Source organism: Pelodiscus sinensis, chromosome 3 (genome assembly GCF_049634645.1).
Source record: "Pelodiscus sinensis isolate JC-2024 chromosome 3, ASM4963464v1, whole genome shotgun sequence".
NCBI classification, from domain to species: domain Eukaryota; kingdom Metazoa; phylum Chordata; order Testudines; family Trionychidae; genus Pelodiscus; species Pelodiscus sinensis.
Genome location: NC_134713.1, coordinates 170,212,580 through 170,236,355, shown reverse-complemented (window position 1 = coordinate 170,236,355; position 23,776 = coordinate 170,212,580).

Sequence of the window (23,776 nt, the reverse complement as noted above, 5' to 3'; positions counted from 1 at the left end):
ACACACTGCACTCCCTTCCCTTCCCCTCCGCCACCAGCTCTTAGCGCTGCCCAGAGCGTGCTGCACTGCACTCCTGCAGAGATTTAAAGGGCCTGGAGCTCTGACCACCACCACTGTCACAGTAGCAGTGGCATCAGCTGGGAGCTCCAGGCCCTTTTGAATCACTGGGCTCCAGAGCAGTTGCCCCTTTCTTCCTTCCTTTCTCCCCATCAGCAGGCCTGGGTGCACACAGGTGGCATGAGCTTTACAGACTTGCATTGGAGAAAGAAACACTGTGCTAAATCCAAATATAGTAAGTTCTTCTTACTATATGCAGGTGGCAGTGGATCTAAGTTTCCAGTAAGGAGGGATTGGACACACAGAGGAGATTGGAGACCAAGGAATGGGAAAAGGGGAAAGCAGGGGCAAAGGGAAGGCTGCGAAGTAGAAGAAGCTGACATTAATAGGAAAAAAGAAAGGGAGATAGGATGGTGAAGGGGAAACTGAAGACAGGCAACAAAGGGACTAACAGGAAAAAAATCAAAGAAATTGGGAAAAGTTAGAAGTAAACAGCAAACAAAGGGAAAGAAGATACAGGAAACAAGACAACTGAAAGAAAAGAGATGAAAAATACAAGGGCTGGATTTTAAAGCTGACAAAGAGATTTAGATGTACAACTCCTAGGCAGCTTTGAAAAATTCCCTAGGCAGCTTTGAAAAATCTCAGCCAGGAAACCTATCCTGCCAGAAGCAATGGCTCGGTCAAGAAGCGCTGCTTCCACAAAAGCCATGTCAGAGGCTGAGTTGCATCATGTGGCCAAATTTTAAAAGCCAGAAAGAAATAACACAAGGCAAAGAAGATTCCTGGCATTTCACAGCATGTGCTTCCAGACTTCAAACACTATGCAGCATTTTCCAATGAAGAACCCACTGCCCTTCCTCATTTCCATCTCTATTAGTATTTCCTAATAATCAGAAAATTTAGCTTCTTCCCTAGGCATCTCTTTCCTCTATCTTTCTTCCCTTTTCCCCCACTCCATTTCAGTCTTTATTGGCTGCTGGGATGGAGCCTCCCCACTGCTCTCTACAGGTCTTTGCTCCTGGACCCCAGGAGACTCCAAAGCGCTAACCAAATAAAGCTACCACTTGTTATGACCTCCTTCTGCTAAAATTCCAGCCTCTCGTGCACTGCTGATTGTGACATTTGCAACAAGATGAATAGGTTCATTGTGCCTGCCTTACTAATGCTTGTGTGAAGCTACATACAAAGGACTAGAGTAGCTTTTGTGTCTGGCATTAACTTTGTACATTCAAAAATGATAACCTAATTGCCTTCTATGATGAGATATCTGGCTCTGTGGATATGGGGAAAGTGTGGGATGTGATATACCTTGTCTTCAGCAAAGCTTTTGATACAGTCTCTCATAGTAAAGAAGTATAGCCTGGATGAATTGACTATAAGGTGAATAGAAAGCTGGCTAGATCACCAGGGTCGATGAATAGCGATCCACAGCTCAATGTCTAGTTGGCAATCTAGTTGAATGTTGGTCCTAGGGGCAGTTTTGTTCAGTGATCTGGATGATGGGTTGGTTTGTATCCTCAGCAAGTTCACAGATGACTCTAAACTGAGAGGAGAGGTAGATATGCTGGAAGGTAGGGATGGGGTCCAGAGTGACCTAGATAAATTGGAGGATTGGGCCAAAAGAAATCCGATGAGGTTCAACAAGTATATGTGCAAAGTCCTACCCTTAGGAAGGAGGAATCCCAAGGACTGCTACAGGCTGGGAACTGACTGGGTAAGCAGCAGTTGTGCAGAAAAGCACCTGGGGATACAGTAGATGAGACTCTAGTTATGAGTAAACCATGTGCCCTTGTTGCCAAGAGGGCTAATGGCACATTGGGCTGCATTAGTAGAAGCATTTCCAGCAGATTGAGGGAAGGGATTATTTCCCTCTATGCAGCACTGGTGAGGCCACATCTGGAACCTTTATGAAACTTTGCTGCAGGCATAATGTTTCCACTTGGCTAAAGATCCCCTGGCTATCATTCTTCTAGCTTGTGTCTTGCAAACAATGCAAGATCTATCAAAACGTTATGGCAATCCATTGACCAAACTGTATTTTGACTTACACTGGAAAAAAAATTAATATAGAATTTCTTAAGGGAAGCAAGTCAATATTTCTCTTATAATGACTTCTAATCCAGCTTGTATTCTGAAATACAGGTATCTAGACAGGCCACAGCCTATCTAGATACTTATGTTGCCCTCGTTATCATTAGCAGACTTTACCTTTGTTACCTTTCCCTGAGAAAGGAAATTACCATCTTCATTTGATAGCTGGGGCACAGGTTAGACTAAATGACTTTCCTAAGGTCACAGAGGAAGTATGTAGTAAAGCCAAACTGTGTTCACTCTAAGCTGCAGCTTCACAGGTGATTAGTCAGCCCCACCCAGTCAGTCAGCTCCATGCATGGAGCCCTGAGTCTCTGACTGGGTGGGATTAATCACCTGTGAAGCTGTGCTGCCAAACAGTTTAGAGGGAACACTGGAGCCAAGAATTAAATCCATGTTTCTTGTACCCCATTCATTAAACTATGTTTCCTATCTGTCAGCTCTTCACTGGCCAAACAAAATCCTCCGATTCAGATAGTTAAGAGCCATATAATCAATTCTGCTCTCTCATATACTGGAATAAAAATCCAGAGTAACTCAATGACTTCAGTGAATTTAATACATGCTGTGTGAGAGCAGAATTGAGTGCTATGGTTTTTTCTGGTTAAGGCCCTGATCTGACAAAGCATTTAAGCACTGGTGCTTTAAGTCAAGCGTGAGCATAAATGCTGGGCTAGATCATAGCCTAAGCTCTAGAGTTTTTAGAGCAGGGTTGCTCTTCATACTTGATTGCATATTGCAAACTTGCTTACAGTTATCCAGAATTTGGCCCCCTTTCTGAGCAGTAATTGGAAATCCAGTTCTTTGCATTTACATTTCTATGGCTATTATTTATGATGACAATACTCATGAACTGGTAGTGGAAATCAAGTGATAGGGCTCTCGCTATTATTATTTTTTATTATCAATGCTCTTGCTGAATATTCCACATAAAACCAATGTTTTCATTGGCTCCCTACCTTGGCTATGGCCTGAAGAGGCATGTGGTAAATTGAGCAGTGACAAATCTTTGGAATATTGATCTGGAAGTAAATTTGGGTGTTTAAATAAAATACTGCATGGTAGTCCAACATGCCTATTTCACTCACAATGCGATGTTGCTATTTCAAAGACAGGCATATGTTCAAACTTTCAAAATGTGTTAGATGCATTTAAAAATAAAGTGGGAATTCATATATTAGTCTTTCTAAAGGTCTTTAGGCAGTTATCAGTTTCCATGCCAGGCCTCTGTCTGAAATATACTTTCCGAACTGTCAAACTAACCACTGCTTTCCATAATTCTCTGTTTTTGTAGTAAGTTCTGCTTATAGACAAAACAGTCTTCCAAGGTAAATCTGTGGAATTCAATTTTTTTTTAAGTCCAGAAAACAGCTTATCTAGATTCTAGTAAAGTTGATACAGCATCTATTGATAGCCATTTCAGGTAATGAGGTGAATTTATGTAAAACAAATGGGCTGTGTCTAGACTGCATCCTTTTTCCGTAAAAGGGATGCAAATTAGACACATCGCAATTGCAAATGAAGCGGGGATTTAAATTCCTTTTTTCAAGAGGAATAAGGGATTTTTCGGAAAAGGCTTTATTTTCCGAAAGATCCCCATCTAGACTGGCGCTTTTTTCCAGCAAAGCCCCGAGCTGGAAAAAAGCAGCAGCCATGTTTATGCAAATGAAGCGGGAGGATTTAAATCCCTGCTTCATTTGCAATTGCGATGTGTCTAATTTGCATCCCTTTTATGGAAAAGGGATGCAGTCTAGACACAGCCATGGATTTTTGTGAAATGATGAGGAATGTGAAGTGAACCATATCACCTGACACTGGCTTATGCTATAAATTGTGTTCAGTACTGCCTACAGAACTGCAGTAAGGAGCATATGGAGAAGGTGAGGGTGCTGTACTCCTTTTTGTGAGGATGTATAGGTTTTTTACTTAGCACAGACTAGACCCATCTAACTAAATGGAAATTACTGATGCTAAAATGTATTTAAATATCCATCTAAATTTCAGAATACTGGGTACGTAGGCCTTAGCAGGGAATTTCTCACTACTCTATACCATTTTGCTTTGCCCCAAATGTCTGACTCTTTCACGCACACAAGTGCCATAGCAGTGACTCAAAAAGAACGACTGTTTTAGTTGTCCATCTCAAGCAGTGGAGCCAACAGCCTCGGTGGGCCCCTAAGCAAGGTGTGTGTGGAGGGGGGACGAGGGAGGGAGGGGTTTGGCTCTGAGCTCCCAGAAGGGGTGTAACTGAAGGCCTCCCTCTCCCAAGTTGTTAGCACTGCTCGGAGTGCACAGTGCTCTGGCAGTGAAGTACGGACAGAGCTCCGGGGCCCTTCGAATTGCTGGGCCCCAGGGCAACTGCCCCCTTTTCCCCTGCTGTCAGTGGGCCTGCTCTGAAGGTCCCCATGTGCACTCTCCCTTGCCATTGCTCTCCTCTGGGGAGGGGGTGGGGGGTCCTTTCTCTGTGGGTCAGAAAAGCTACTGTGTCCTTTACTCTTTGACAGAGGAGGAAGCTCATCAAGCATGCAGAGACAGTCAGATCAAAGCACCACATTAATGATTTTCTCTCAGTACTGCAGCTCTTGAACAGCGTAACAAGTGAACCTACAAGATAGAGTCACTTCCCTTTGGCTTCTCCTGTGTCCCTGGATGAGCTGCACTCCTTTTCCCAGATGGCAGCTGGCTCACAGGGCTTCAGATGGCTACATGCCACATTGCCGCCTCTCCAATCTGTGAAGGACACCAGTGTGTGCTCTAACACAGGATTTTTCTGTGTTGGCTTCCCTCCACACCACACAGTGGAGGCATGCATCTAGGACAATGTAGTTATACAGCAGCTGATAATTCTGCATAGATATATATTAGTGCTGGCTGGAAAAGGGAATTTCCATTTAATGGGAAGTTCTGGATTGTTGGCATTTTGTTTTGTTCCACATGAGAATGAAACTTCAAAATCACAGAATGTCCAACAAAATGGAACAATCTTTTCCAGCATCTTCTGGGAGCTAGTTAGCAGGCAAGTTGGCTGGTTGGCAACACAGGAACCAGCACAGCAGCCTGTCTTTCCACAGCAAGCTAGGAAGCCAGCCAGCTAGCCATTTTGACAAGTTATGACACATACCTATCCCCCCTTTTTTTTAACTGGATCTCAGACTTTGTTACTTATTATACATACTGATTTAATTAGAAATTAACTTGGAACTAGCTCTTTTAAAAAAAAAATCTATCGTCTCTCTTTCAGTTGATCAAGCCATGGCCCCAAAAGATAAATTGGCCAAGAGAAAGAATTAACAAACTATAGATGTGCACATTTATGTTAAAATGTAAAGTTTTCCCCTGTGTCTGAATGGGGCCCCCCTCCTGTTCACATAGCGGAGTGCCTTCAACTGTCAGAACCCTAAGACTATACAAGCCACAGAGCACTTCCTAGAGTCAGATCCAGAGTATAATAAAGAAAACTCTAAGAGCATTATTGATTCTGGTATATTTGCAATGATATATAACGGAAGATTTCATATAAAGCCTTCAGTCTTGGTTAGTTCAGAGAGTGAGAACCTATTATGTTTTCAACATGAATCTATGGAAATTCGAGGTATAGTAAGGGTGTGTCTAGACTACATGGCTCTGTAAACCTTGTTTCACAATGCATAAGGGATCAGTCGGCAAAGGCTTCCCCAGCCGACAGATCCGTGTCTAGACTGCCGCTCTGTGCCGGATCAGCTGATCGTCGGCCCAGTGCGGCGGCCATGTTTATTTTAATGAAGCAAGGATTATTTAAATCCCCGCTTCTTTGCCTGTGCCGGGTAAACTAGTTTACATGGCTCCGTCGATGGAGCCATGTAATCTAGACATACCCTAAGTTACACATATAGTATGCAGTGCAGGGAGTGCCTCTAAATTCAACAACTGTGAATTACTTAGTGTCTGATCCTGTGAGGTGCTGACCACTCTCAGTCAGGAAGTCATTTTATGGATGGCCCCTATTATCCAAATTTAGCCATCACAGTCTAATTTTCCTTTGTAAACAAAATAAAAATCTAGCCTACACTTTAGAATGTATTACTGTTTTAGATGAACTCTCTATAGCTACACCTTTAGATAAATACATTTAGCTTGGGCATTTTTTTCTAAACAGAGGTGTGCACATCTTCACAGAATTATTTCTATTATGCCATCTGTGAATTTAGCAGATAAAGGAAAGAAACTAAACAATTAAACAACCAAGGCGTTGAAAAGAAAAAATAAGCACATTCACAGAAAATTGAGATTAAGCCAGAATAATCAACCTACCATAAACTTTTAACCTTAAGAGGAGAGTTAAAGAAGAAGAAGAAATTTGATCCACAGCCCCAATACCATTTAAATCCCACAACCCATCCTATGAGACAATTAATTTTGCCTGACCCCATTTGATCGCGTTTTCAGGTTTGCTCTGAATCGCAAATGAAGCTAACCCAGGGAACATTATTTTGGAGACAACAAGTGGATGAATGGGAGGCCTGGGAGGCATTGTCTCTGAAGGCAAGTGAGGAGGCCTCAGAAGAAGTGGCAGAATTTAATAATAATTACTGCAAACTATTATGCATAGGCATTGACAGGTTTGCATTGTTAATCAGAGTAATTAGGATTTAGTTGAGGAATAACAATTAGCTGCACCTCATAAAGCCCTGAAAGCAATCCATTTTCTTCTCAGTTTCTAGGAGTCCTCTATTGTGATTCATAGATAGCCCAGCAGGAGGGCAGTCAGCAAATCCCAAATGAATCAGTGTCATTAAATCTTCAGGCCTGACAACTTGAAGTCTGACAAGCTATTAAAAAACTGCTGATCATTAGGCAGGCAGCTTGTTTCTGTCTGTATCTATTGATTTATCTAATGAATGATATTGTTTGAAGCTTAGATTACTCATGCTGCTGCCAGCTGACACAACCCGCATGGTAAGACAACAAAACATGGTCAGACTTATTGCTAAACATGCATGGCTTTTTTGGAGTTTTTAAAAAAATATTACATTACTGCCTTTAAATTATTCTGTGGTAGTCCAAAAAATTAGTTCAACGTTGTTTTGAGAAACCAAAAGTAGGGATTTATTGAATGATTGGAAACAGATATTTAATCACTGACGAACTGGTATGTCTGATAGATTCAGAGCAGTAATTTTTAGATCAGCTGTTGTCCATTCTTCATATGTGATTTACTTCGTGGAGTTCAGAGCTGAGCTTGGATTTAACATAAACACTGTGGTAAAAGCCCTCCATAGAGCATTTGAGGAATCCCTAATGCCTTTTCCTCATGTCAGCAATTTTTTAAATCCAAAATTCAACATGCACTTAATTAGAAGTACTAATTAACCATGACAATAGCTACTATGACATGTTATTAGTTTTACTTTCAATTATCCTTACACTATACCAAATTATAAACAAAGAATTACATAATGTTTTCACATTTTGGAACAAATTCTTCAGGTAAACAGAAATGAATTCTTATTCGTACTTCATGAGATCTGTTTTTCCACTTTCCCTTATTTTCATACACTGTTTCAAAATTACTAGGTTCCTTAAAGGATTCAAATCCCAAAGTAGAAACTAAAGACCCAGTTCAGCAATTCTTCACCACTTATGAGTAACGTGGCCATGCCAAACTCATGCAGATAAAACCTTTATTCTGCATAAATGCATGTGAGTCTGTGTCTAATAATATAAATCCATCAATCAGTGAAAGGCAGCTACTATTTCAGAACCTTTGGGATGTAGTGCCTGATTTTGAGTGGCTAGAATTTTGCACAACACTTTAGAACAGGAAATAAAGATTAATTCCTCCAATTAAAGCTAGAATGGAAATACAGATAGGCTGCCATGTAAATATATCAGCTGGAATTCTTCAGGGCACTTAACTAGCACTAGCATTATTCCTACTCATTTATGCTCACACAGCAGCTTTACATTTTATCTGAAAGATGCCTCTGCAGCAGTATATTTCTTAACAGTAGTAATACTACTATTTTGCACTGATGTATGTTTATCTAAAATTTTCTACATATTACTGATGAGGGAACTGAATTAAAAAAAGTTTAAGTGATTTTCAGAATGTTACACAAAATGTCCCTGGCAGACTATCAAATATGTTCCATCTTGCAAGAAAAGGTGAAGTGCAGCCAAGTTTTACACTGCCACTTAACCAGGCATTAGATTCTGATTATATTTCTGCTCTCCTGCCCAAAGAAAACAAACAAACAAACAAACAAATTTAAAACATTTTGTGGAAGACAAACAGCTTAGCCACAGACTGTCAATGAGATTTAATGTGGGGGAAATCTACAGCTTCTTTCACAAGAAATCAGGGAAATCTACCATGACTGTATTCAGATTCTTAGACCATAGTCATCATTTTGGTATTTGAACACCCACCTGTGCACAGCCGCTAGATTTTAAAAGGAAAGATACTGCTGCATTAAAGTGAGTTGCACAGGCTTAGCAGACAAATTGCAGATAACCATGTGCTTAGCAGGTTGAGCAGATCAAAGCATTTGTCATTTCAGTTATTTGGCACTTAGCTGCTTTTTTGGTTAGTGAATTTTTACAAACTTATTCTTAGTTTCTTTGAATGCATTCACACCAGACTTCTGATACATAATTGCCAACCATGAAGGTTGTTGTGAACTATTCACTTTGACTATCCTTATTTGTGGTACATCCATAGTCACTGGTAGGTACTACTTGCTTCTTGACTGGACTGAAAAACTGACATTTTTTAAACAGGAAACTAACAAATTAAATATTGATAGTTATAATATCAATTTTCAGACAAGCAATCATTTGGAGAAATATTTAGGGTGTCATGAACATTTTCATGAATTAGAGATCATCTGAATACTTGCAAATGCTATAATCTTACAAATCATAGCAAATTGAACTTTGCACTTTTCTTCACAAAGCAATCATGAATTTTTTGCTTTACGTTTCAATCAGGCCTTGTTACTACAATAGCAGATGTCAGATGTACATATACTTCTGTGTATTCCAGGTGGGTGTCCTCTCTCTCTCTTTCTCTGTTAGTTTTCACACCTACAGGTCTGATGGCTAAAAGAAAGCAATATGTTATTTATATTATTTCATGGATTGGATAAGGGATTGAAGCACACGGTACGTCAAGTGATTTGCCCTTTGTTTGAGCTAAGAATTGTATCCAGAGATCCTGAATCTCAGCCCAGTACCCTGTTAGTTAGATCATTCAAGACATGAGCCACCACTTAGACTGTGAAGCCCTTACTCATGCTATTGCAATGTATTTCTAAATATATACATTAAGGGAGGCCAGGTGGGTGAAGCAACCTGTGTTGGTGAAAGAGACAAGCTTTTGAGCTCCACACCTGTGTTGCTCAAAAGCTTGTCTTTTTCACCAACACAAGTTGGTCCAATAACAAATATTACCTCACCCACCTTGTCTATCTCTCATCCTGGGACCAATAGGGCTACAACATTGCAAAATCATTTTTTAAAAACATTTTTCACACTTCAGCATCAAAAGGTATGATGTGAGCACAATTAACCTAGCCTGATCTTTGGAAATATGTATTGGAGTACCCTTATAGAGGAGTTTGCCTCTCCTTATTGCTGTTATTCTTGTGGGTCTTTTTAGGCCTTTTGTCTTATTTGAATTTAAAGAAAATGTGTTTTGTTTTACTTTAATGTTAATGTTTACAAGTGTTTGCCAGAGAAAAATAGGATTATGAAGAAAAACATTTAAGCATGATGCTGGGTGTGTTAGTGTTTTGCATTCTGCTACCACATGTGTCCATTCTTTGAGTCATGTTTCATAATATTGCAGACAAGGTGGGATGAGCTCATATTTGGTTGGGCTATTTAATCATCTAGGGACTGACTTGGAAGAGGCTGAAACATTCTCAAATCCTCATCAGATCTGCGGGGAAATGAGAGTGATTGGCATCTGGCAATAGGTTCCCAGGACTTCACAGGCTCAGACCTTTATCTTAACCTCCCTCCTACGTCTATTTCATTCAGAGGTGTAAAGGTTCTATCGGGGCGCCCACTGGCACCCGTACTCTCCGCCTGAGTCTTGTGCTCCTCTCACCCAGAGGTTCACCGTCTGGCATCCCCAGTCAACTATCTTCTTGGCCCAGGGGGCCCCTTTAACACCGGGGGTCTCCAGGCTTCCCGTAGCAGGGAGAGGGGGGTCTGGGCCCGCCCCCTCTCAGGGACCCCAGCCCAGGGCCCTAAGGACTCAGTACGCTTACGGCGTCCGGTCCGGCTGGCAGGGCGTCTGCCGTAACGCGCCAGCCCTCAGGCTCCCTTCGCCTGCCCTGGGCTGCTTCCTCTCCCTGTTGCGCTGTCTTGCCGATGCGGGGGCTTACCTCCTCAGTTTGGGTCCACCTCCTCCTCGGGCAGCCATGTCCGGCCTTTTAAATCCCCACGCCGCTTGTGGCCAGGGAGTGGGGGTGCTCCACCCCCTGTACGTGGGTCTACTTCCAGCAGGGCGGCGCACCCGCCATCTGGTGCCACCCCCCGCGTGACGTCAGACGTGGTCTCGGCGGGTGCAGGTGCGTTGCCGCCTCCGTGGCCTGGGAGCACCTGGCACACCGCCGTTTGCCCCACACTAGGGCCGCCCTGTTTGTCCCCAGCGCCTCCGGCTCCTGCCCGCACGCCAGGCAACTTTCAGGGGGATCAGAGTGCGGGGCGCCTCTGCCCCGTCACAAGAGGGTAAAAGTATATGCTTATATTTAGCACCATGGTACTTTCACTTTTAAAACAAAAGTGTCTCCTTTACAAGCAAACAATCAATGTGGCTATTGACTGCGATGTTATGAAAGACTGAACAACTCGAGCCATAAATGTTTAGGTGCAGGGAGAAACTAAATGTCTTTATCTTGTATTTGGAATTGAGCATTCTACAAATCTATGTTTAATGAAAATGAAACAATGATTTTTCAGGTATAAATCACTATACATGAGCTTCAGGTGTCATTAAGTTTGAGCTCCAGCAGGAAGTTTTAAGCATATGTTTAATGAAACACACATTGATTTGAGGGTAGTTCTCTGCAATAAAGCTATTCAATTGTAGCTCTTTGCAGCAAGTCTTTCACAGTAAGGAATGGCCAGAAGCTGGGGAGAGAGAACGTTTATACAGACAGAAATTTCTGGGGACCTGATCCTCCTGACATTCGCACCAGTTTTATACCAGTGTAACTCCACTGCAGTGAAATTACTTCTACTTTAACTTGTATATGTGAGAACAAAATAAGGTCCTTGGATAACAATGGGTATGTCTACACTACCCTCCTAGTTCGAACTAGGAGGGTAATGTATGCATACCGCACTTGCTAATGAAGCCCGGGATTTGAATTTCCCGGGCTTCATTAGCATAAGCGGGGAGCCGCCATTTTTAAATCCCCGCTGCTTCGAACCCCGTGTAGCGCGGCTACACGGGGCTCGAACTAGGTAGTTTCACGAGGAGTAACGGTAGTTCGGAATAGGACCCTAGTCCGAACTACCTAGTTCGAGCCCCGTGTAGCCGCGCTACACGGGGTTCGAAGCAGCGGGGATTTAAAAATGGCGGCTCCCCGCTTATGCTAATGAAGCCCGGGAAATTCAAATCCCGGGCTTCATTAGCAAGTGCGGTATGCATACATTACCCCGCTAGTTCGAACTAGCGGGGTAGTGTAGACATACCCAATGGTTGTATTTTTCTGGACAATTATTGTAGCTAGGAAGGTATGAATAAACCAAAATCTCATAACCAGACATTTCTTCTGCAATGAAGCTATGGTTATGATGTCACAAATAGTCCTGGAAATGACAACTCTAACAACTCAGAATCAAGGTTCTCTCTAAGCTGCGCAGCAGCATGGCCCCGCAGCTGCTTAATCAGCCCTGCCCAGGGGCTCATTAAGCAGCTGTTGGGTTATGTTGCTTCATAGCTTTCAGGAAACTTTGCCCAGAACTATGGATTATAGAATAATTTCAAAGCTAAAGGGTTCAAAATGGACCCAATTTCCATTTTTCATTAGAACTTTACAGTTAGGCTGCATCTAGACTGGCATGATTTTGCACAAATACTTTTAACGGAAAAGCATAATTGCGCAAAAGCATCCGTGCCAGTGTAGACGCTCTCTTGTGCAAGAAAGCTCCGATGGCCATTTTATACATCGGGCTTTCTTGTGCAAGAAATTAAACGTGGCTGTCTACACTGGCCCTCTTGTGCAAGAACACTTGCGCAAGAAGGCTTATCCCTGAGCGGGAGCGTCAGAATATTTGTGCAAGAACCACTGACTTTGTACATTACAAAGTCAGTGTTCTTGCACAAATACTCGTGGCCAGTGTAGACAGGTGGCAAGATTTTGCGCAAAAGCGGCCACTTTTGCGCAAAATCATGCCAGTCTAGACGCATCCTTAATTTTTAATTAACACATTATCAACATATTTTTAAACTTATTAAAATTCTATCATTTTACCAAAAGCCATATTTTCTGACTGAAAGACACAATTCTTCAATAACAATCTCAAATTATTTTGATAAATATTTCAATCATTTTTTTTAAAAGTCAAGGGGAAAAAATCAGAAAAATAACTGATATTTTTTATGAACAAGGTAGTTTTCAGGGGAAAAAAGGCTTTTTTTCTTGTTAAAAATATCAACCAACTTTACTCTGCCATCTAAAGACAGAATCTTTTCTATTCCTGTCTTATTGCTTTTGTCTTTACTTCACCTATAGCTACATTACAACCCAAATCGATGTTGTAAGACTGATCCACCAGTGATTTGTTTGTCAAGTCTAGATAAAATTCCTCAAATCCACTGCAGATCACTTTGCAGTCGACCCCTGTACTCTACCCCAGACAAAAAGCGTAAGGGAAGTTGATGAAAGAGTTTCTCTCACCGACTCCCTGTTGTGCAAAGCCCATGCTAATGTTACCTAAGCTATGCCAACTCCAGCTAAGTTATAGTTGGAGTTGTGTAGCTTAGATCGACTTTCTGCAGTAGTGTAGAAGAAGCTTAAGACACAATTCCTATTTTGCTGAAGGAGAATTGTGATATTAAGAATCAGACATACATTCAGAGTGATATTTGACATACACATAAACTCCATGATATACCACAATAGCTCCTACTCTACACCAGATCATTATTTCAAAATAACTCCCCTTAGGTCAAATTTTATAAGCAGAGCATCCACACTACTAAGCCTGTTATTTTGAAATATGGGCCACTGATTTTGTAATCTGTACTCCTGCTTTCCTTGAGAATAATTATTTCAAAATAATATCGTTAGTGTGTCACTATGTTGAAATAACTATTCTCCAGAGTAATTCAAACCAATTACTCCCCAGTGATTCCTGGGATTCTAAATTGAGGTAGCACACCCATATTAACAGAGCCTGCCTCTGATTAATTTTGAGGCTTCTCCATAGTGGGGAGACACTATTTCGACTTTGTAAAATTGGGAGATAGTAAGTCTAATTTAGTTATTTCAAAATAATTTCTCAGTGTAGACATTCCCTAGGATTGGGTCTTTCTCAAGGGAGAATCTCTCACAAAGGGTTTCCTGGGAAGAAAGTCTATGGATTTCCCTAGATCATTCATTGGAGGTAAGGATTGCATGCCTCCCTCCTTTAGTCCATTTCACAGAGCAGAAACTTCATGCCTCTCTGTTGACTCACAGGAGGCCAGACCATCCAATCCATATGGAAGCCTTAGGTTTCTAGAGTGGTTCTGATCCTGGTGCCTGCTAGCAGAGTGGTAATGGAGCTGTGTTAGCAAGGACTTCTTTCATCATGTCTGCCACTCCTTAAAGGGAGACTTTCAGGCCAGAAGTGACCAAATAGATCATCTAGTCTACTGTATAACACAGAATATAATATTCTGTTGCATGGTCTGCACGTCCAGGCAGGACTTCAAAAGGACAAGATTCTTTTAATTTTTAAAGAAGTATAGTAACTATCACCCACACTACTAACTACACTTTTAACTACCAAAAACCTGATACTTTTTGAATGTTATTTGCCTTTATCAATGACATTAGTATAATAAGTGGACTATACTCATTTTAAATTTCTTGTTCTCACACACTATCACAATTCCATAGTATTTCAAGTACAACGGAATATTTAACTGCAAAAACTTTTTCTCTGAGTCACTGTTAAATCCCGAAAAAAAAAATCTGTTGAGGTTAAGCCTACAGAACTTTTTAAATTTTTCTCAATGGACAAAACATAACTTTCGAGTCTAAATTATTTGACTGTGCCCTTTGAGAATGTGAATGTGGCTGCTAGTCATTATATTTGATGACGTTCTCTCTGAAGGTGAGATTTACTTCTCTCACATAAAGTAATTCTATGATGAGGAAGGAGTACAGAAGGTAGAGAAATGAAATCCATTTCACCTCTAAGGTAGGCCCAAGATAAGACATGTGCATGAGGTATGTTGGTGCCACTGGATTCAATGCCAGCTTACATGCAGTCTGTCCTCCATTACCATCATCTGTGTCAGCTTATGCTGGGCTCCAACTGGGAATTTTTGTTCAACCTGAATCCTGAATTTCTGGTGAAGAGGAACTAGCACTGGTATTTCAGCACCACACAATGGAGTTGTCTACCTTCCTCTCCACCTGATTCTGAAGAGTCAAACAAATATTCTCCCAGGCTTCAGTCGGGAATTTTTCATAAGTAAAGACAGAGGGATGGGACCCTCTGGGGAATATACAAAGCAAGCATTGTTGGACAATTCTGTCCAGTAAGTCATTTTTTGGTTAAATCCCTGGTTTTGGTGAGCATTATAAATTTACTACATAGAGTTGCCAGCTGGCTCTTCGCCGGTCTTCCATTCTGCAGAAGAATCTTGGCTAGTGAAATGTTCTCTAAATGTCTTTCTGACACAATCGTAGAAACCCATGGGCTATTTTGTAAAACAAACAAGAAAAAGGCAATCTGTAGTGCTTGTTCAAAAATAAATATTTTAATTAAAAAGTCCTGAATTCTTCCTTCCACAAGACATGAGTATGTATATTTTGGATCTTCCCAAGTAATTTAAACACAGTAGTCAAGCTTAGCTGAAACATTTGTTTTGATAACAGAGGGAACACAACAACTACTAATGCATTTTGCCATTTGAAGAACTCTCGACAAACATTCTATAAGGACTACAATATAAATACATAACTGCATTTCCTCACTTCAACATGCCACTTCTGAAAATTTTTGTCATAACAAACCCCATTTTAGCTGTTTTTCATTTATCCCACTAGAATAAAAATGGCCTTTTTCCATTTATCCTGCTAAAATAAACATCCATTAATTCTCCCAGGTCACAAAACCTTCAGCTTCTGAAGGTTAAAATTGTCTGCACAGTATGTAACTCCTTTAGTGTAGTTCTGCCTTGAATCAACTCAACAGAAAGTGTCCAAATATTTGCCTGGTAATGGGAAAAATGGATGTAATTGATCCATAGCTCTTATGTACAACATCAAAGTAGTTGTAGACAAGAAACTATTGTACGACAATGACTAATAACCATTTGAGGGGGTTTCCATTAACAGACATTGAAAGAAGATGATTCTGATTTGTGGGTGTCTTGTGCAAAGTTAAAAAATGGCATGAAATATACAAGGAGTTTTTCATAAAACTAAAGCTAGAAAAGAGAAACAGCATTTATATATATGACTTTAGGATTCCACCAATTAAGGTCAGATGGGATCATAAGTTACCAGTCTCAACTTAATCTTCATGGTAAAAATAATCATATCATAATATCCACCCAGAATCTTTCAAATAACAGTGTTTGTGTGACAGACTCTTGGATGTCAGTTACTAAACTGAACACATGAACACTTGCAAAACCTGGTGGTCCCCTCCCTTGTAACGGAATATACAAGTTTGTTGGGGTTGTTGCAGGTCCTTAAGCATTCTTTTATTTGCGAGTTTGCTGTAGGTGAAACATTTTTTTTATGTTTACTAAGTAGTCTTCAAACAATGATTTGTTTCTGTTTCACAGACCCTTTTTCTCACCTAACATAGGTGACTGTCATAAAATCCTAGTTAGAGATGGACCTAAGCTGCAAAACTCAGATTTGAATGCAAATTTATCCAGAATAAGGGAGTGTACATGTCTAATTGTTCCTGAGGAACACCTCAAGTTATGAATAATTATTCAATTGGGGAAATATGACCAACATCCATAACTAAATATAATATTTTCATGACAGCATATTGTGTTGGTACAAAATGCTAGCTGAAGGAGATTTGAAGTTGTAAACTCATGCAAATATGATTATATCAATGTTAAAGATGATTAAAAATTTCTGGCTAGAGAGTTGATTTTGCACACTTATGTTTATTCTTTCTAGGGCAGAATCAGGCCTAAAGTAATCAGGATATGACTGAATGACCTTTTATTCAGTTTAATTAGATCAGTGTTTCCCAGTTGGTGCTCCGCGGAACCCTGGGGTTCCGCGGAGCACAACGAGGGGTTCTGCAAGGAGCCGGCGCTCCCCCGCCCCCTCTGAAAAAGAGAGAGAGAGCCGGCTAGCCAGCATGGAGCTGGTCCCTCCCAGCCCAGCCCCAGAGCGTCTCTCCCCCGGACCCGTCCCTGCCGTGCGCGACCTTCCCTGAATGTGAGCGCCGGCCCCAGGAGCGCCGCAGATTGGCCGCCCGTGCTCTGGGAGGGGGGGTGCCGGCCCCGGGCACGTGGCACTTGGGGGGGCGCCGGCCCTGGGCTCGCGGCACTTGGGGGGGCCTGCCCCCGGGCATGCAAGTGTCCCCACCCTCTGGCGCCCGGCGGGCGAACGGCCACACCCCCTGGCGCCCAGCAACCTCCAGTGGTTGGGGACCACTGCACCAAAGGGACAGGGGTGGAAGAGAGACAATTGCCAGGGGGCCAAGCACAGACAATGAGGAAAAGGGCAGGAGGGGAGGTGTTAGTGGGAGGGGGACAGGGTGATGCTGGGAGGGGAGAGTGTAAGGGCACTGGGGGCTAGAGGGGTGAGGGGAGGTGCTGGGAGAAGGCTTGAAAGAAGGGGTGGGCATGAGGAAGGCTGGGTTGGAGCAAGTCATGTGAGAGGGCACAGGGGCATGAGGGGAATGGGGGCAGAGGGTGGTGAGGGGTGGGCATCAGGGAAAAATGGAGCAAAGGGGGCAGGGGAAGTGAGGGAAGGGGGAGGCACCAGGAGGGTGCAGGGGTAAGAGAAGGTGCAGGTGCCAGGGGATTCTGGAGGGACCACCATCAGAGGAGAGACGCAGGGCAGGTTTGTAGAGGGAGGTGTTAGAAGAGGGGATGAGGAGGGGTAGCTCACATGATCAGAGTGGGGCTACTGGAGAAGTGGGCATAGGGAGGAGAGAAGGGCTGGTGGAGGGGGGCAGGTTGCAGGAGGGCTGAGGACAGTGAGAAGAGCAGGAGTCAGGACAGCAGAGGAGGGTGGGGAGTTGGGGGGCAGCAGGCACCAGGGGAGCTGACATGGCAGCAGAGGGAAAAGGTAGAGGTTTAAAAATATTTATTAAAAACTTGGGTGGCACATCCAAACAAGCCACATGAACTCAATACTGGTGCACAACACAAAATTCATTTTGCTCATGTGAGGAAACTCTTAGGCTATGTCTACACTGGTTGTTTCTTGTGCAAGAACATCTTGTGCAAGTGTTCTTGTGTAAGAACACATCCACTCTTCCATGTGCGAGCTGTGCTTTTGCACAAGAGCATCTATGGCAGCATGGACACTCTCTTGTCCAAGAAAGTGCCGATGACCATTTTAGCCATAGGGCTTTCTTGCTCAAGAAATTCATGTTGCCTATCTACACTGGCCTCTTCTGCAAGAATAGTTGCTCAAAAGGGCTTATTCCTGAGTGGGAGCATTGTAGTTCTTGCGCAAGAAGCCCTGATTTCATACATGAGAACGTTAGTGTACTTGCGCAAGAACACACGGCCAGTGTAGACAGGCAACACATTTTTACGCAAGAGCGGCCGCTTTGGCGCAAGATCGTGCCAGTGTAGACACAGCCAAAGGAAGGGAGGAAGGCAGGGGCAGGGAATCAGCACTGGCTCAGCATGTCTACATGGTTTGGGGGAAGGTGCAGGGAAATTGAGCTCAGCTGGGTTGCAAAGGGGGGAGGTCTGGGGAGCTGGGCTGTGGGGTGGGGTGTGTGTGTGTGGAGCTCAGTTTGACTGTAGGAGGAGGGAGATGCCGGGAACTGGGGCTAGACTCAAGGGGAGGGAGGGACAGTGAATCAGCTCTTGGCTCAGCAATTTTGTGGGGCTTGGAGGAGGTGCAGGGAAACGGGGATCAGCTGTGCTGTGGGGGAGGCATGCAGGGAACCAGTGCAGGGCTCAGCTGGGCTGAGGTGGATGGGGGAGGGCATACAGAACAGACGGGCAGCTCAGCTGGGCTGTGAGTGGCTGTAGGGAACTGGTGCTGCACTCCCTTGGATTGTGAGGGATGGTTTTTGGGGAAGTGCAGGGAACCAGCAGGGGTAGGCAGCTTAGTTCGGTTGCAGGGGATAGAGGTGCAAAGAAGCCTAGTTGGGAAGGGAGGGGACCAGGAGCCCTGAAATGACCTCCCCTGGTCCAAAAATTCCTCATCTGGGACCAGTCAGGTCTAGAGGGTGCCAGATCAGGGAGGTCCAACTCCTACCCAAGTCCCCTCCTAGCACCCTCCCTCGTAGCCAGACACCCTACCTATCTGGTCTGCACCCTACCCAGACCTTGGCCCCTTCTGCCCCCCAGCTCTCTCCCAGATCCTGCACCCCATCCCTATCCCGCTCCTTGGCAGCCCTGCCATCCACCCTAGCACCGCCCTGGCCCCAGCACCTTGCCTCACACCGCAGGACTCAGCACCACCCTGGCCCTGGCCCTGGCCCCAGCCCCCTGCCATCCACGCTAGCACCCAGCAGCACCCTGTTCCTTGTCCCAGCACCCTGCCAGTCACCCTAGTGCCCAGCAGGACCATGTCCCTGACCCCAGCACCCTGCCACCTGCCTGTCCCAGCACCTTGCCCCAGCACCCTGCCACCTTAGCCAGCATCCTTCCACCCAGCAGCACCCTCTCCCCAGCCCCAGCACCCACTAGCACTCTGTCCCCTACTCCCACCAGCACATTTGGGACCACATCAGTGAGGCTTGGGGGTTTTTGGAGGAGCTTTTTTTATGTTTTTTTGCATCTCACTTGTGTGACCCCAACTGACTTTTCTGTGGGTGACCTTTGACTCAAAACAGGTTCCTCACCCCTCTCGCATATAAAGACAATGCTAAAACCTTTTGAGTTTGACATAATATTTTATTTAAAAATGAAGCCAGGCCAACAAGCCCCTAATTGGGACCAAACCCCCATTTCACTGCAACATCATAACACTCCTGCACCACCTGACCCCGAATCTGAGCCTATCATACACTGGAACCCCTGTCCTGAGCCTCTTACATCCCCACACTCCTGCATCCCCACATCCTCAGTCTTCTGCCACAACATTCCTCCACCATCCACACATCACAAATCTGTGTCCTGAGCCCATCATACTCACAAACTTATTGCCCTGAGTCCCTCACATATCCAGCCCTAACTCCTGCACCCTCACATCCACAAGCCCTGGCTTGCTCAGCACCCCAACCTTCCACCTGAACCCAACACTCCCCAGCCTAGAGCCCCCTCCCTGAGTCAACAGCCCTTTCTCCTGCATCCAAATTCCCTCCCAGAGCTTGTACTTCTCACCCCTTCCCACACCCAAATCCCTCATTCCCACCCCACACCTCACTCAGTAGGTTGAGACAAGTATAAGGGCTGGGTATAGCAAGTGATGGAGAGGAGGGGAACAGAGCGGATGAGGCCTCACAGAAAGGAGATGGGGGGGGGGGGTCTTGGGTCATGAATTGGTGGGTCCCTATCTCCTCCCCCGCCCCCCACTTTTTTTTTGCTTGACAAACCTAGGGGTTCCTTGAAATTTTGAAAAGCTGAAAAGGGTTCCTCAGCCAAATAAAATTGGGAAACACTGAATTAGATATATGCAGAGAAAAGATCCCATTGACTACTGTGGGCTTTGGATCAGAACGAATGATTAACACTAGGAACAAACTGATGATTAATTTAAAAGATAGCCTCTGCCACATACCTAGTCACCTAGTCATCATTTTGTTTCATAATTTCTGGGAAATAATAGGGTCTGTCCTTTTGACCTGATACAATTTAAGATGAAGCATGAGTCAGTACTGACTACCCCTGACCTACAATATGATATGCAGTAATGCAATCTGAGCAAATATCAAAAGATGCCTTTTCTATCAGGAAGGGAATTTCCAGTGCTAATTTGTCTTTCTCTCTTTTCTTTCTCTTCAGATATAAGGAGACATCTGATGTCATCTCAGAAAGTCCTGCCAACTATTGCCTAGGTTCTCACAAGAGAGCCCCTAGTGGTAATAATCACATTACCATTGAAGGATAAAGTTCATTTTCTTCAAACACATCCCCTGCATAAAGCTGATAAAGGATTTAGTACAGTTAACACCAAAAGCTATTTCAGGTGATTAACAGCAAAGGACAAGCAGAGAAAAGACAATTTTGCACATAAACAAGCACTTTAAGGGTACTTCTACACGGCAATATTATTTCAAAATAACTAATGTTATTTTGAAATAACATAGTCAGCGTCTACACAGCCACAAGTTATTTCAAAATAATGTCAAAATACTATCAAGCTGGAGGACTTCTTACTCTGACTCCTGTAATCCTCATTGTATGAGGAGTAAAGGAAGTCAGAAGAAAAGTGCTCTATTTCAAAATAAGTGCTGTGTAGATGCTCCCAGTTTTGAAATAAGCTATGCAATTGACATAGCTCAATTTGCATGGCTTATTTTGAGTTAAGCCCTGTTGTGTAGATGCACCCCAAGCGAATAAAATTGTCAATTAAAAAGTTGGCTGTAAATTTAAGGCATTGTAAAAACCATGTGAACTCAATCACAATATACCTGTGAATGTACTTTCTGGATAAAGCATACTGTATCTCTCAGGTACTAGAGCTTACCAGCTGTGTGTTTCTGCAGCTGCCTTTTATTGAAAGACCCAGTAAACACTGTAGTTGTGTAAATCCCCTATAAAGAGCCAAGGAACAAGTTAGGCCTGCATCCTGTGCAGTGTTAAAAATACACCAACTCTCTAGCTGGTCTGCTTTACCTTGTAAAATAAGGATAATGCTAATTCTTACCCACTGTTAACTGCTTTGAGAACTTCTGATCCACAGCATTTTATATCAGTAAATTCAAAGCATTAACATTGTATTTATTTGATTATTATATTGATCCATCTCCAATATCCCCCTCAACCAGTTAGAAAAAATAAAGGCAGACAGTCTATCAGGAACTAAAAAGGGCTATTGCTGATTGATTATTGTGGGTATGTGCAGTGACAGAATGGAAGCAGAGAACAGGATGCTGTATCCAACTTGTATTCATTGGAAGAAGAGACAGTTTGGTTACAAGGGCAGAAATGAGATGATGGGAAGCTCAGAAGACAACTTCAAGACGGAGATTGTTTTTGCTCACTCATTGATACTGCTAAAGAGTCTATTGAAGAAAGGTTTGGACAAATAAAGCAACACAAAAAGACCTGGGGGCAGGGGCCGTATGCCCTTACTAATCTACCATATAGCATATAGGAAAACCCTCTTGAACAATTGAACAAACTTTCGTTGAATGCTGACACATGGAGAATGTTTGGACATCAGTAATAAAGACCTATATGTAAAACTGGACAACATCCATCAGATTTTGCAACATGAGAAGTCAAGTTCTTCAATTCTTTCATGAGACAGAGCTGAAGGACACTTCTCCTAATGTGTGGAGAGCTGTGAGGATTCTGCTCACACTGCAAATGGTGAGCATAGCTTTTTGAAGCTCAGGCTCATTAAAACATATCTTTGATCAATGATGACTGACAAGAGACTGACATCACATGCTATTTTATCACTTGAAACCTGCCATTGGCCAGTCTTTGGCTCTCTCTGATGTTGTGCTTCAGTTTATGAGGGCAAAGGCAAGAAAAGTGTCTTTTGACTAAAGGACGAGGTTTAACATTTTAAGGATGTTACCTTCTTTAACACTGTTTAATATCGATCCATCTAATGTTTGAGAACTGTTCAATTTCTTGATGTTAGTACATTTCAGCTATTCCCAAAACAACAAAGGTTCTCTATGTTTAGAGGAAATGGATTTTATTAGCTTATATATGGCATGAGTAAATACAGATTTACAAATCTTAGAGTGTAAATTTATCATCGTCTATGATAGGGATAAATCTGTTCTAGTATTCTATGATTCACGCATCAACACCATGAAATGCACTACAAATTCAAGAAAAAATATGATATTCAAATGTTTAACAAATGGGGAGGTGAGAATGCTTCTCCCTTGAGCACCATTTGGTCTAGTGGCCTTGTATAAATCTCTTAAAGTAGAATAATCTTCTACTCAAATTCTCCATCTCTGTCAATAGCTGACATTATTAAGAAGAAGCTGTTCCTAAGTGGCCCAGCTCTATTTTCCTAAGCTCTATTTTCTTGCCAGAGACTTTGTAGTAAGCATTGTCCAACAAGAAGAATTTATGCAGACCCAGGAAACATAAAAGACATCAGCAATGCAAAAAAAAAATTGGAATTTTCAAAATCCTATATGGAAATGAATTCTGAGTGAAGCTTGTGGTGTTCCACCTCATCTCCCTCCTGTACACTTTCACTTTAATGTAATCAAGCAGTTCCTACATGAGGATAATGAGGTTTGTGTGTGTAGAGACACTCAGCAGGTTTTTCAGTCAGATGCTGAGTAGCTACCACTGGAGTAGAAGGCAGGAGGAAGTGGAGTAACATTAGGCATAGGGGCCCAACGAGGACAAGGGAGGAGATAGAAAAACAGTTGTGGAGAAGAGGAAGTTTAATTTTACACATGCAGAAATGTTGCCATCATTAGGGAGGTAGCACTTCTTTCATTGCCCATCACAATGTGCTACTGAGTTCAGAGACAGATGAGAGCAAAATCCTTAGATTTTTGGCTCCTATGTTGGTCAGGGCCTGGATGGAGCAGTGATCTAGAGACAGAGCAGCTTCATCGGAGGTGGGGGGGAGGGGCGGGAGGGGCAGAACAGGCCATAACAGGCAATCAGCCTCATTTGGGAAGAAGGTAATAGCATCAAGAATGGGAGGATATCTGGGATAGGCATCTAGAAGTGTTGGAGGAACAGTACATCTCTGAATGCTCCACAGGTAGGCTGGCAAGATGCGCAAAACGTTCAGTAAACTGGGGCCCATTTAGCCTTCCTCACTTTATTTTTTGTGAGTTCTGCTCATTCCTGCTGAAGGGATTCAAACCAGCACCCATCAGCTTACAGCCCAACAAAATTCTCTTTTTTGTAAAGCCTTTTACACTACCCTAGAGTTTTATTTTGTACTTTGCTGTTGTTGACCCAGGGTCTCACTGGGCACTTAGTTTGCCTTAATCTGGCAATTGCTATTTTCATATCTTGACACTGGACTCATGCAAATATTATTAATAATATAAAATGGGGACAGAACACCACACACAGAGCTAGCAAGCATATAGTGCCAGAATATACATTGTTTTCAAGCAGAATGTTTTCCAGGAGTCATCA